The 12,944-nt window shown below is 32.0% G+C and overlaps 1 non-coding gene across 1 annotated transcript; it reads right to left on the bottom strand.

Annotated features, from left to right (window-relative positions):
* Positions 1–6,100: 6,100 nt before the first annotated feature.
* On the bottom strand, positions 6,101–6,207 carry LOC139846059 (small nucleolar RNA R71). The gene has a single exon (XR_011758805.1). It is a non-coding gene; the product is annotated as a small nucleolar RNA R71 (small nucleolar RNA).
* Between the last annotated feature and the right edge of the window lie 6,737 nt (positions 6,208–12,944).

Below are 12,944 nucleotides of genomic sequence, written 5' to 3'. Positions count from 1 at the left end.
GTAAATATTTGAAAAAAAATTAATAATTTTAATATAAGTTTGTATGTATAAAAACAAAAATATAATATAAATTTGGTGTGAATTTTTAATTTTTAATTATATTCATTTTAAATTTTAGTTTGGTGTGAATTTAAAAACAAAATTTACTTTATTTCGTTAAGTTAAAAATTTGATATTTAAAATTCGTCGTGAATTGAAAACTAGGTCGTTGAACCGAAATTGCTTTACCCAAGGGAGGGACGAGAACTTTTATTATCATTATTTCTAATCTTATTGAATTAAAGTATGCCAAAAACATTTAAAAAACTCCAAAATCTTTGCTTTTAAAACAACGCTTTGAATTGACAAATTTTAAAATTTTGTTGAGGGGCGGACTGGGACAACGATCCGAAACGCCCTCACTCCTAAAAAGAAACAAAATTTTAAATAAAATTAATTATTTATTTTAAAAAGTATAAGGTTTTTATTAAAAAAGAAAAAAAGAAAAAAAGGAACAGACCCCATGCGATCGCATGGGGTTCCTTCACAAAAACCATGCGATCGCATGGGGACCGAAATCAGGTCAGGAACAAAAAGGCCACGAGCTGTTCTGTCTTCACCACTCCAAACACACACACACATACGCGAATACACTCTAAAAACACCCCAAATTTCACCATTTTTTCACCAAATTCAACCAAATTTCGTCCTACAATCCGTTACAATCATACCTAGGTTCGGATTTTTCAACAAGAAGGTAAAAATTACACCCCTAAACTCTTAAATTTCTTAATTTTTGTGATATTTACCAATATTTTACCTAATTTGATTTTGTTAATTTCTAGTGTAATTAGTGTTAAATTGTTAGTATTTTATGTACGTATAACCTAGATTGATGCTATTTAACATAATTTGAAGCCAAAAACTTCAAAAATTTTAGAAATCTAGGGTTTGTGTTCTTGAACAATTTGGGGCTTTTTGATATAAACAGGTTATGGCCGATTTTTTTTCATGAATTATTGCTAAATTAAGTAGTGTAACATATTTAGGTAGCTAAATGATCCAAAATTTGATCCTAAACATGATTTTTGAGAATTAAAGTGGACTTTTTAGGTATAAAATTCATGAACTTGATTAAATTGATGTAAATGCCATTTGAAACTTGTTTAATTGCTAGTAATGGTTGTTTTAACATGTTATTTGAGTTGAATGCTTATGAACTTTGTAAACATTTTCATATATGCTTATTTGAAAAAGTGTAGAATTGTTAAAATTGTGAAAATGTGTATAAGTTTAATTTTGATTAAACATGTTATTGTAATTGTTTCAAGTTGTTATTTTGCTAACACTAATGCATATTTGGATGCACAAATTTTGTGTTTAATGTGTTTTGCAGAGATTTACCAATACTGATGGTGTATCTTCATCATCTAGGCAACCTGCTCCAGAACCTGAACCAGAAATGTAATATGAACCGGAGAAACAACAGGAACAACAACAACAACCTGATCAACACGTACCTTATTATGATCCGCAACAAGAATATGTTGATGCATACATAGTATTTTCGATGTATCCGATAGTAGCACACCCAACGATTCATGAAGAACAGTTGCATCCCAATTTGAGGTTTGATCGAAGTTGGAGAGATTACCTATCATATCAAAGTAACAAATTCAAACTGGTACCGAAAAATGTAGAAGTACCGAGGGTAATCGATTGGGAGCCTTTGGAAAGGGTCCAACTTGCTAACTCAGTTAGACAGCATCTGATCCAAAGGTATGGCAGCTCTTCTTTTCTCGATTGGGAATGTTTATTCACCATTCGTAAGCCTGTATATAAAGAATGGTGCGTTGAGCTTATGAGTACTATTTCACTTAATGCGGATGTAGTTAGGTTAGATGATAGAAGTTTTCTTAGATTTATACTTGGTCGTAGGATGTACAGGATGTCTATGCTGGACATGGCCAGGGCTTTACAGATATATAAGCCCGCTGAATTACTATTACCCGATTGTACAAACTTGATATATCATGGTGAAAGAGTAGATAGGAATTTTGATGCTAACGCCGTCTGGAGGCGTATGTCAGATTATAATATTTTTGGGCGGGCAGGAACACATACCTACTTACATATTAACAAAGCCGAACTTCGTATAATTCATAGATTTCTGGCTAACTCGATTACACAGAGAGGTCACAACAAGGAGAAAATGACTTTACATGATTTATTTTACCTAAAGTGTATTCGAGACTGATAATGCTAAAAACGAACATATATTTCATAGCATTATTCCTCAAGAAAGACAAGCTTTTAGTTGCAATTGTTCTATATAAAAGTGATATTCGTTTAAATAATAAAAGGTGAAGACAAAAGACAGATTCGACGAATTGAAGACGCAAAGGTCCAAAAAGCTCAAAAGTACAAAATACAATCAATGTGGTTCCAATTATTGATAAGAAACGTCTCGAAATTACAAGAGTACAAGATTCAAAACGCAAAGTACAAGATATTAAATTATTCGCAAGGACGTTCGAAAATCCGGAACCGGGACAAGAGTCAACTCTCAACGCTCGACGCAACGGACTAAAAATTACAAGTCAACTATGCACATAAATATAATATAATATTTAAATAAATCTTATAATTATTTATATATTATATAATATATTATAAACCATCGGCAAGAAAGGCTCCAAACTTGTGTGAGCTGTAAAAGCAAACTTCGCGAGTTGCGGAGTTTGCAGTGCAAAAATTACGCGAGTCGCGGAGTTTGCAGTGCAAAAATACCCTGAACTCAATTCCCTATAAAAGCAAACGAATTCTGATCATTTTAGATATCAATATATATCCATCCATCTATCTATACGTAAATATATTTATATTTATATTTTAATTTTAATTTTAATTATAATTCTAATAATAAGGGTATGTTAGCGAATGTTGTAAGGGTGTAAGTCGAAATTCTGTCCGTGTAACACTACGCTATTTTTAATCATTGTAAGTTATGTTCAACCTTTTTAATTTAATGTCTCGTAGCTAAGTTATTATTATGCTTATTTAAAACGAAGTAATCATGATGTTGGGCTAATTACTAAAATTGGGTAATTGGGCTTTGTACCATAATTGGGGTTTGGACAAAAGAACGACACTTGTGGAAATTAGACTATGAGCTATTAATGGGCTTTATATTTGTTTAACTAAATGATAGTTTGTTAATTTTAATATAAAGATTCACAATTGGACGTCCCTATAAATAACCATATACACTCAATCGGACACGATGGGCGGGGTATTTATATGTACGAATAATCGTTCATTTAACCGGACACGGGAATGGATTAATAGCCACTAGAATTATTAAAACAGGGGTGAAATTATGTACAAGGACACTTGGCATAATTGTTAACAAAGTATTAAAACCTTGGGTTACACGCAGTCGATAACCTGGTGTAATTGTTAAACAAAGTATTAAAATCTTGTTACAGTTTAAGTCCCCAATTAGTTGGAATATTTAACTTCGGGTATAAGGATAATTTGACAAGGACACTCGCACTTTATATTTATGACTGATGGACTGTTATGGACAAAAACCAGACGGACATATTAAATTATCCAGGACAAAGGACAATTAACCCATGGGCATAAAACTAAAATCAACACGTCAAACATCATGATTACGGAAGTTTAAATAAGCATAATTCTTTTATTTCATATTTAATTTCCTTTATTTTATATTTAATTGCACTTCTAATTATCGCATTTTTATCGTTATTGTATTTAATTGCACTTTTAATTATCGTACTTTTTAATTATCGCAAGTTTATTTTATCGCACTTTTATTTATCGCAATTTCATTATCGTTATTTACTTTACGCTTTAAATTAAGTCTTTTATTTATTTAATATTTTACATTTTGTTTTAACTGCGACTAAAGTTTTAAAATCGACAAACCGGTCATTAAACGGTAAAAACCCCCCTTTATAATAATAATATTACTTATATGTATATTTGTATTTTTATAAAAGTAAACTAATATAGCGTTAAGCTTTGTTTAAAGATTTTCCCTGCGGAACGAACCGGACTTACTAAAAACTACACTACTGTACGATTAGGTACACTGCCTATAAGTGTTGTAGCAAGGTTTAAGTATATCCATTCTATAAATAAATAAATATCTTGTGTAAAATTGTATCGTATTTAATAGTATTTCCTTGTAAAATATAAAGCTATTTTATATACACCTCGCAACACAACCAAGTTATTTTTGGCGCCGCTGCCGGGGACAATCTAGCTTAAAAGTCGAAAGCGTAACGCTAAATTTAAAAAAAAATGTCGAATTAAATCCTGTACCAGAGTTGAATTTAAGAACCCCGCGACTCGCGGAGTTTGTAGCTTCGAATACCGCAACTCGCGGAGCCTCCCTGACACACGTGACAGAAACCCTAATCAGCATTAATTACGGAGTAATTATTAATTATTATTATTATTAACCCTAATTACTTATTTATTATTATAATTAGTATTAAGTTTTTAAATTAAATTGTATTTTAGTTAAATTAGTTTAATTAAAATATAAAATTAATAGTTTAATAAAATAAATAATATAAAAATAATATTTTTATAAAAATTGTAATTTTCACAACTTTTAGTATATTTTTATATTTTTTCTCTTTTTAATTGTTTTAGCGTAATATTTGTATTTTTCGCTAGTTTTTAGTTTTAAACTTAGTTTTTGCCATAGTTATATTTTTATTTCTAGATTTTTAGGCTTTGCCGTAAAATCCCTTAAGTACTTTTTCTTTAGACTAAGATTTAGGTGCTTTAGAATTCTACGACGCCTTTTTAAGTTTTAGTTCCTTTTTAAGACATTGCCATTTGGGATATAGTTTTACTTGTAAGCTTTAATATTTTTAGACACCTTTTACCTATGTATCAATTATCATTCCAATTAGTAATCTCAATTTGCGATTATAATTTTAAGTTAGTGATAGTAATAAGGTTGAGTTAGTCGAGTGTTTTTAAGTTCTATAAGTCACTCTTTTTCTTTCTTATTTTTATTTTTCGATCTTTTTCCGACACGCTCTTTTTCTTTCTTATTTCTAGCTATTCTAGTTTTTAGGAAATAGATTTTTTTTATTCTACCTCTTATCTAAATTTCTTAAAATTACAAAAATTTATTTTAAGTGGTTAAATTGATAGACATCAAAATTTTCTGGTTCGTAGTAATAGTTGGATTTGTACGTGGACCGGGTTATTGGAGCCAAACAGTCCTCAATTATATTGAGACCAAACGAATCCTGCCCCTCTGCTGCATCTTTTGGCTATTCGAAACGTGGGTAAAATCAGAAAAGTCTATTAATTGGATAACTTATATAATTTTTCTTTCCTTTTTAAAAACGAATAGGATATTCAGTGAATGCACCGAGCAAGACGTTCACCACCTTTTGTACGTTCACCACCTGTAACTAGATCAAGACATTTAGCAAATATTACCGCCGTTGATTTTTCTTTAGAATCGTCATCCAGTCGACCAAGTACTTCAGTTCAAATTTCCGATAATCCATTTTTAGAATCCGACCTCACAATTGAGAATCCGGAGAATATTCAGGGATGATTCATAGATCCTGAACCATTAAATTTTCCTCCAGAACCACCAATCATTCAAACAGAGATTGTTGAGGAACGAACCATTAAATCAGAATCCTCTAGTGATTCCGATTCAACAAATTCAATTATGGAGAATCTGGAACCTTTAAGTATGGAAGACCGAATGAGAGCTAAACGCACTGGCCAAGGTCACGCAATTACTCATCCAGACATTAATGCGCCAGATTATGAAATCAAAGGACAAATTCTACACATGGTGACTAATCAATGCGAATTTAGTGGTGCGCCGAAGGAAGATCCAAATGAACATCTTCGTACCTTTAATAGGATCTGCACACTATTTAAAATAAGAGAAGTGGAAGATGAACAGATATATCTCATGTTATTTCCCTGGACTTTAAAGGGAGAAGCCAAAGATTGGTTGGAATCGTTACCTGAAGGGGCGATTGATACATGGGATGTTTTAGTTGAAAAATTTCTTAAACAATTCTTTCCGGCATCTAAAGCCGTAAGACTTCAAGGAGAAATTTTTACGTTCACACAGAAGCCAAATGAAACTCTATATGAGGCGTGGACAAGATTTGGAAAGTTATTAAGAGGATGTCCGCAACATGGTTTAGACACCTGTCAAATAGTACAAATATTCTACCAAGGATGCGACATCACTACAAGAAAAGACATCGATATAGCAGCTGGTGGTTCCATTATGAAGAAAACCGAAACTGATGCTTATAAAATTATTGATAACACTGCTTCCCACTCACATGAGTGGCACCAAGAAAAAGATATCGTTAGATCATCTAAAGCAGCTAGAGCCGATTCTAGCCATGACTTAGATTCCATTTCCGTAAAGATAGATGCAGTCGAGAGACGAATGGAAAAGATGACTAAGGATATTCACTCAATACGAATTAGTTGTGAGCAGTGTGGAGGACCACATTTGACAAAAGATTGTCTCAGTATTGAATTAACAATGGAACAAAGAGAGAATATTTCATACATAAACCAAATGCCTGGAAATAATTATCAGAATAATTATCAACCGCCAAGACCGATCTACAATCAAAACCAGAATTATAATCGAAATATTCCATACAACAACCAACAAGGTCCTAGCAATCAACAAGTATCCAATAATACTTACAATCAGCAAAGACCTAATTTTCAAAACAAACCACCACAACCCGATGATAAAAATCCGAATTTAGAAGATATGATGACGAAGCTAGTTGAAACTCAAACGCAGTTTTTCACATCTCAAAAACAAACCAATGAACAAAATGCTCAAGCATTTAGAAATCAACAAGCTTCTATTCAAAACTTGGAACAAGAAGTAAGTAACCTAGTAAGATTAATAGGTGAAAGAAAACCGGGAAGTTTACCTAGTGATACAAATGCAAACCCCCGGAATGAAACAGCTAAAGCCATTACCACAAGAAGTGGTACAAGACTTAAACCACCTGAAATACCTGTAACTTCTGATGAAGCTATTCCTACTCTACAAGAACCCCAACCTGAACAAGATAAGGAAACAGAACCGGTAGTTGAAAAGGTTAATGAAAATAACACAGTTAAGGATAAACCTTATGTTAAACCATACCAACCACCACTTCCTTACCCGAGTAAAATGAAGAAAGAGAAACTTGAAGCCGAGCAATTCAAATTCTTGGATATGTTTAAACAGATAAATGTAAATCTTCCTTTCATTGATGTGATTTCAGGAATGCCTAGATATGCTAAATTCTTGAAAGATCTAATCTCAAATAGAAATAAAATGGAAGAACTCTCGGCTGTTACTATGAATACTAATTGTTCAGCAGTGCTGTTGAATAAGATACCAGAAAAATTATCTGATCCAGGAAGTTTCACAATTCCATGTTTTCTGGGTAGTCTTAGTTCAATAGAAGCATTGGCAGACTTAGGTGCTAGTATAAATTTAATGCCGTATTCACTATACGCTAAACTAGACCTTGGAGAATTGAAACCAACAAGAATAAGTATACAACTAGCCGATCGATCAATAAAATATCTGATAATGCTAAAAACGAACATATATTTCATAGCATTATTCCTCAAGAAAGACAAGCTTTTAGTTGCAATTGTTCTATTTACAAGAGATATTCGTTTAAATAATAAAAGGTGAAGACAAAAGGCAGATTCAACAAATTGAAGACAAAAAGGTCCAAAGAGCTAAAAAGTACAAGATACAATTAAAAAAGGTTCAAAATATTGATGAGGAACGTCTCAAAATGACAAGAGTACAAGTTACAAGACGCAAAGTACGCGATTTAAAATAATACGCGAGGACGTCCGAAAATCCGGAACCGGGACCTGAGCCAAGAAGAAACGCCCGACGCAACGGACCAAAAATATCTAGTCTACTATGCACAAGAATATAATATAATATATATATAATTATATATATAATTATATATTATATATATTATTATTATTATATTACGTCGGCAAGAAGAAAACAAATCCATTTGGCTGGATCCAGGGTGGCCATGCGACTCGCATGGCCAGAAGCACAAATCCATGCGAGTCGCATGGAGTGAGATTGCTGGTCAGGTCCTATATAAAGCCAGTTTTCTGCCGAGTTTTTAATCATCTTTTTCTCTTCCTCTTCATACGTAAATATATTTATATTTATAATTTATATTTTAATTTTAATTATAATTCTAATAATAAGGGTATGTTAGCGAATGTTGTAAGGGTGTAAGTCGAAATTCTGTCCGTGTAACGCTACGCTATTTTTAATCATTGTAAGTTATGTTCAACCTTTTTACATTAATGTCTCGTAGCTAAGTTATTATTATGCTTATTTAAAACGAAGTAATCATGATGTTGGGCTAATTACTAAAATTGGGTAATTGGGCTTTGTACCATAATTGGGGTTTGGACAAAAGAACGACACTTGTGGAAACTAGACTATGGGCTATTAATGGGCTTTATATTTGTTTAACTAAATGAAAGTTTGTTAATGTTAATATAAAGATTTACAATTGGGCGTCCCTATAAACTACCATATACACTCAATCGGACACGATGGGCGGGGTATTTATATGTACGAATAATCGTTCATTTAACCGGACACGGGAATGGATTAATAGCCACTAGAATAATTAAAACAGGGGTGAAATTACATTCAAGGGTAATTGGTGTAATTGTTAACAAAGTAGTAAAACCTTGGTTTACACGCAGTCGATAACCTGGTGTATTCATTAAACAAAGTATTAAAACCTTGTTACAATTCGAATCCCCAATTAGTTGGAATATTTAACTTCGGGTATAATAATAAATTGACAAGGACACTTGCAATTTATATTTATGACTGATGGACTGTTATGGACAAAACCAGACGGACATATTGAATAATCCAGGACAAAGGACAATTAACCCATGGGCATAAAACTAAAATCAACACGTCAAACATCATGATTACGGAAGTTTAAATAAGCATAATTCTTTTATTTCATATTTTATTTCCTTTATTTTATATTTAATTGCACTTCTAATTATCGCACTTTTATTGTTATTTAATCGCACTTTTAATTATCGTACTTTTAATTATCGCAATTTAATTTTATCGCATTTTTATTATTCGCAATTTCATTATCGTTATTTACTTTACGCTTTAATTTAAAGTCTTGTATTTATTTTATATTTTACATTAGGTTTTAACTGCGACTAAAGTTTTAAAATCGACAAACCGGTCATTAAACGGTAAAAACCCCCCTTTATAATAATAATATCACTTATATATATATTTGTATTTTTATAAAAGTAAACTAATATAGCGTTGAGCTTTGTTTAAAGATTTCCCTGTGGAACGAACCGGACTTACTAAAAACTACACTACTGTACGATTAGGTACACTGCCTATAAGTGTTGTAGCAAGGTTTAAGTATATCCATTCTATAAATAAATAAATATCTTGTGTAAAATTGTATCGTATTTAATAGTATTTTCTGCTAAAATTTAATAGTATTTTATACCCCTCTGCTTTGACATCAAGTATTTTTGGCGCCGCTGCCGGGGAACTCGCCGAAGCGAAACGCCATATTTTTAATTTTTAAGTTATAATTAGTTTTGGTAAAATTTATATTTTTAAAAAAATAAAAAAAAAAATATATAAAAAAAGAGCTTTTAAAAACCGAAAAAAAAAAAAATATACTTATATATATTTTTAAGATTTTGTAAATATTTAAGTTTTATAAGTTTCTTTATTTCTATTTTAAGTTTATAAAAATATAAGTTTTATTTTAAAATCTTTTATTTATTTAGAAAAACAGAAAAAAAAAAAAATAATAAGTAATCGGGCCAAGGTACTGTAGCAGCCCAACTTTTGGCCTGGATCCGAACACCATGCGAGTCGCATGATAATTCAACTAAACCCCATGCGAGTCGCATGAGGGGTCTGACAGGGACACAAACAAACCCTAATAACGCATTTATTACGGAGTATAATATATTATTATTATTAAACCCTAATTTGATTTTATTATTATTAATTAAGTTTTTAGTTTAATTAATTACTTTTAATTAGTTTTATTATATTTAACACTTAATACTTTAATATAAATAATATAAAAATAATATTTTTATAAAAATTGTACTTTTTACAACTTTTTGTATATTTTTATATTTTGTCCCTTTTTAATCGTTGTAGCGTAATATTTGTATTTTTAGCTCATAATTAATTTTAAAATTAGTTTTTGCTATAGTTATTTTTACTCCTAGATTTTTAGGCTTTGCCGTAGAATTCCTTAAGTGCTTTTTCTTTAGACTAAGATTTAGGTGCTTTAGAATTTTGCGACGCCTTTTTAAGTTTTAGTTTCTTTTTAAGTTATTTTCATTTGGGATTTAGTTTTTCCTTGTAAGCTTTAATATTTTTAGACCTTTTACTATGTATCAATTATCATTCCAATTAGTAATTTCAATTTGCGATTATAATTTAAAGTTAGTTGTAGTAATAAGGTTAGGTTAGTTAAGTATTTTTAAGTTTTTATAAGTTTCTTTTATTTTTCCGTCGTCTTTTATTTTTCAACCATTTTTTCTTTTTCAACCTTTATCGACAAACTCTTTTTCTCTCTCATTTCTCGCTATTCTAGTTTTAGGACTTAGAATTTTTTCTACTTCTTATCTAAATTTCTAAAAATTACGAAAATTTATTTTAAGTGGTTAAATTGATAGACATCAAAATTTTCTGGTTCGTAGTAATAGTTGGATTTGTACGTGGACCGGGTTATTGGAGCCAAACAGTCCTCAATTATATTGAGACCAAACGAATCCTGCCCCTCTGCTGCATCTTTTGGCTATTCGAAACGTGGGCAAAATCAGAAAAGTCTATTGATTGGATAACTTATTATAATTTTTCTTTCCTTTTTAAAACTAATAGGATATTCAGTGAATGCACCGAGCAAGACGTTCATCACCTTTTGTACGTTCACCACCTGTAACTCGATCAAGACATCGTTTAACAAATATAACCGCCGTTGATTTTTCTTTAGAATCGTCATCCAGTCGACCAAGTACTTCAGTTCAAATTTCCGATAATCCATTTTTTGAACCCAACCTCACAATTGAGAATCCAGAGAATATTCAGGAACGGTTCATAGATCCTGAACCATTAAACTTTCCTCCGGAACCACCAATCATTCAAACAGAGATTGTTGAGGAACGAACTATTAAATCAGAATCATCTAGTGATACCGAGTCAACAAATTCAATTATGGAGAATCTGGAACCTTTAAGTATGGAAGACCGAATGAGAGCTAAACGCACTGGCCAAGGTCACGCAATTACTCATCCAGACATTAATGCGCCAGATTATGAAATCAAAGGACAAATTCTACACATGGTGACTAATCAATGCCAATTTAGTGGTGCGCCGAAGGAAGATCCAAATGAACATCTACGTACCTTTAATAGGATCTGCACACTATTTAAAATACGAGAAGTGGAGGATGAACAGATATATCTCATGTTATTTCCCTGGACTTTAAAGGGCGAAGCCAAAGATTGGTTGGAATCGTTACCTGAAGGGGCGATTGATACATGGGACGTTTTAGTTGACAAATTTCTTAAACAATTCTTTCCCGCATCTAAAGCCGTAAGACTTCAAGCAGAAATTGTTACGTTCACACAGAAACCAAATGAAACTCTATATGAGGCGTGGACAAGATATGGAAAGTTGTTAAGAGGATGTCCGCAACATGGTTTAGACACCTGTCAAATAGTACAAATATTTTACCGAGGATGCGACATCACTACAAGAAAAGACATAGATATAGCAGCTGGTGGTTCTATTATGAAGAAAACCGAAACTGATGCTTACAAAATTATTGATAATACTGCTTCCCACTCACATGAGTGGCACCAAGAAAAAGATATCATTAGATCATCTAAAGCAGCTAGAGCCGATTCTAGCCATGACTTAGATTCCATTTCGGCAAAGATAGATGCTTTCGAGAGACGAATGGAAAAGATGACTAAAGATATTCACTCAATACGAATTAGTTGTGAGCAGTGTGGAGGACCACATTTGACAAAAGATTGTCTCAGTATTGAATTAACAATGGAACAAAGAGAGAATATTTCATACATAAACCAAAGGCCTGGAAATAATTATCAGAATAATTATCAACCGCCAAGACCGATTTACAATCAAAACCAGAATTATAACCGAAATATTCCATACAACAACCAACAAGGTCCTAGCAATCAACAAGTATCCAATAATACTTACAATCAGCAAAGACCGAATTTTCAAAACAAACCACCACAACAAACCGATGATAAAAAGCCGAATTTAGAAGATATGATGACGAAGCTAGTTGAAACTCAAACGCAGTTTTTCACATCTCAAAAACAAACAAATGAACAAAATGCTCAAGCATTTAGAAATCAACAAGCTTCTATTCAAAATCTGGAACAAGAAGTAAGTAACCTAGCAAGGTTAATAGGTGAAAGAAAACCGGGAAGTCTACCTAGTGATACAAACGCTAACCCCCGGAATGAAACAGCTAAAGCTATTACCACAAGAAGTGGTACAACACTTAAACCACCTGAAATACCTGTAACTTCTGATGAAACTATTCCTACTCAACAAGAACCATAACCTGATCAAGATAAGGAAAAAGAACCGGTAGTTGAAAAGGTTAATGAAGATAACACAGTTAAGGATAAACCTTATGTTAAACCATACCAACCACCACTTCCTTATCCGAGTAAAATGAAGAAAGAGAAACTTGAAGCCGAGCAATCCAAATTCTTGGATATGTTTAAACAGATAAATGTAAATCTTCCTTTCATTGATGTGATTTCAGGAATGCCAAGATATGCTAAATTCT

The sequence above is a fragment of the Rutidosis leptorrhynchoides genome, chromosome 4, assembly GCF_046630445.1.
Source record: "Rutidosis leptorrhynchoides isolate AG116_Rl617_1_P2 chromosome 4, CSIRO_AGI_Rlap_v1, whole genome shotgun sequence".
NCBI classification, from domain to species: domain Eukaryota; kingdom Viridiplantae; phylum Streptophyta; class Magnoliopsida; order Asterales; family Asteraceae; genus Rutidosis; species Rutidosis leptorrhynchoides.
This window is presented reverse-complemented; position numbering and strand designations above follow the sequence as displayed.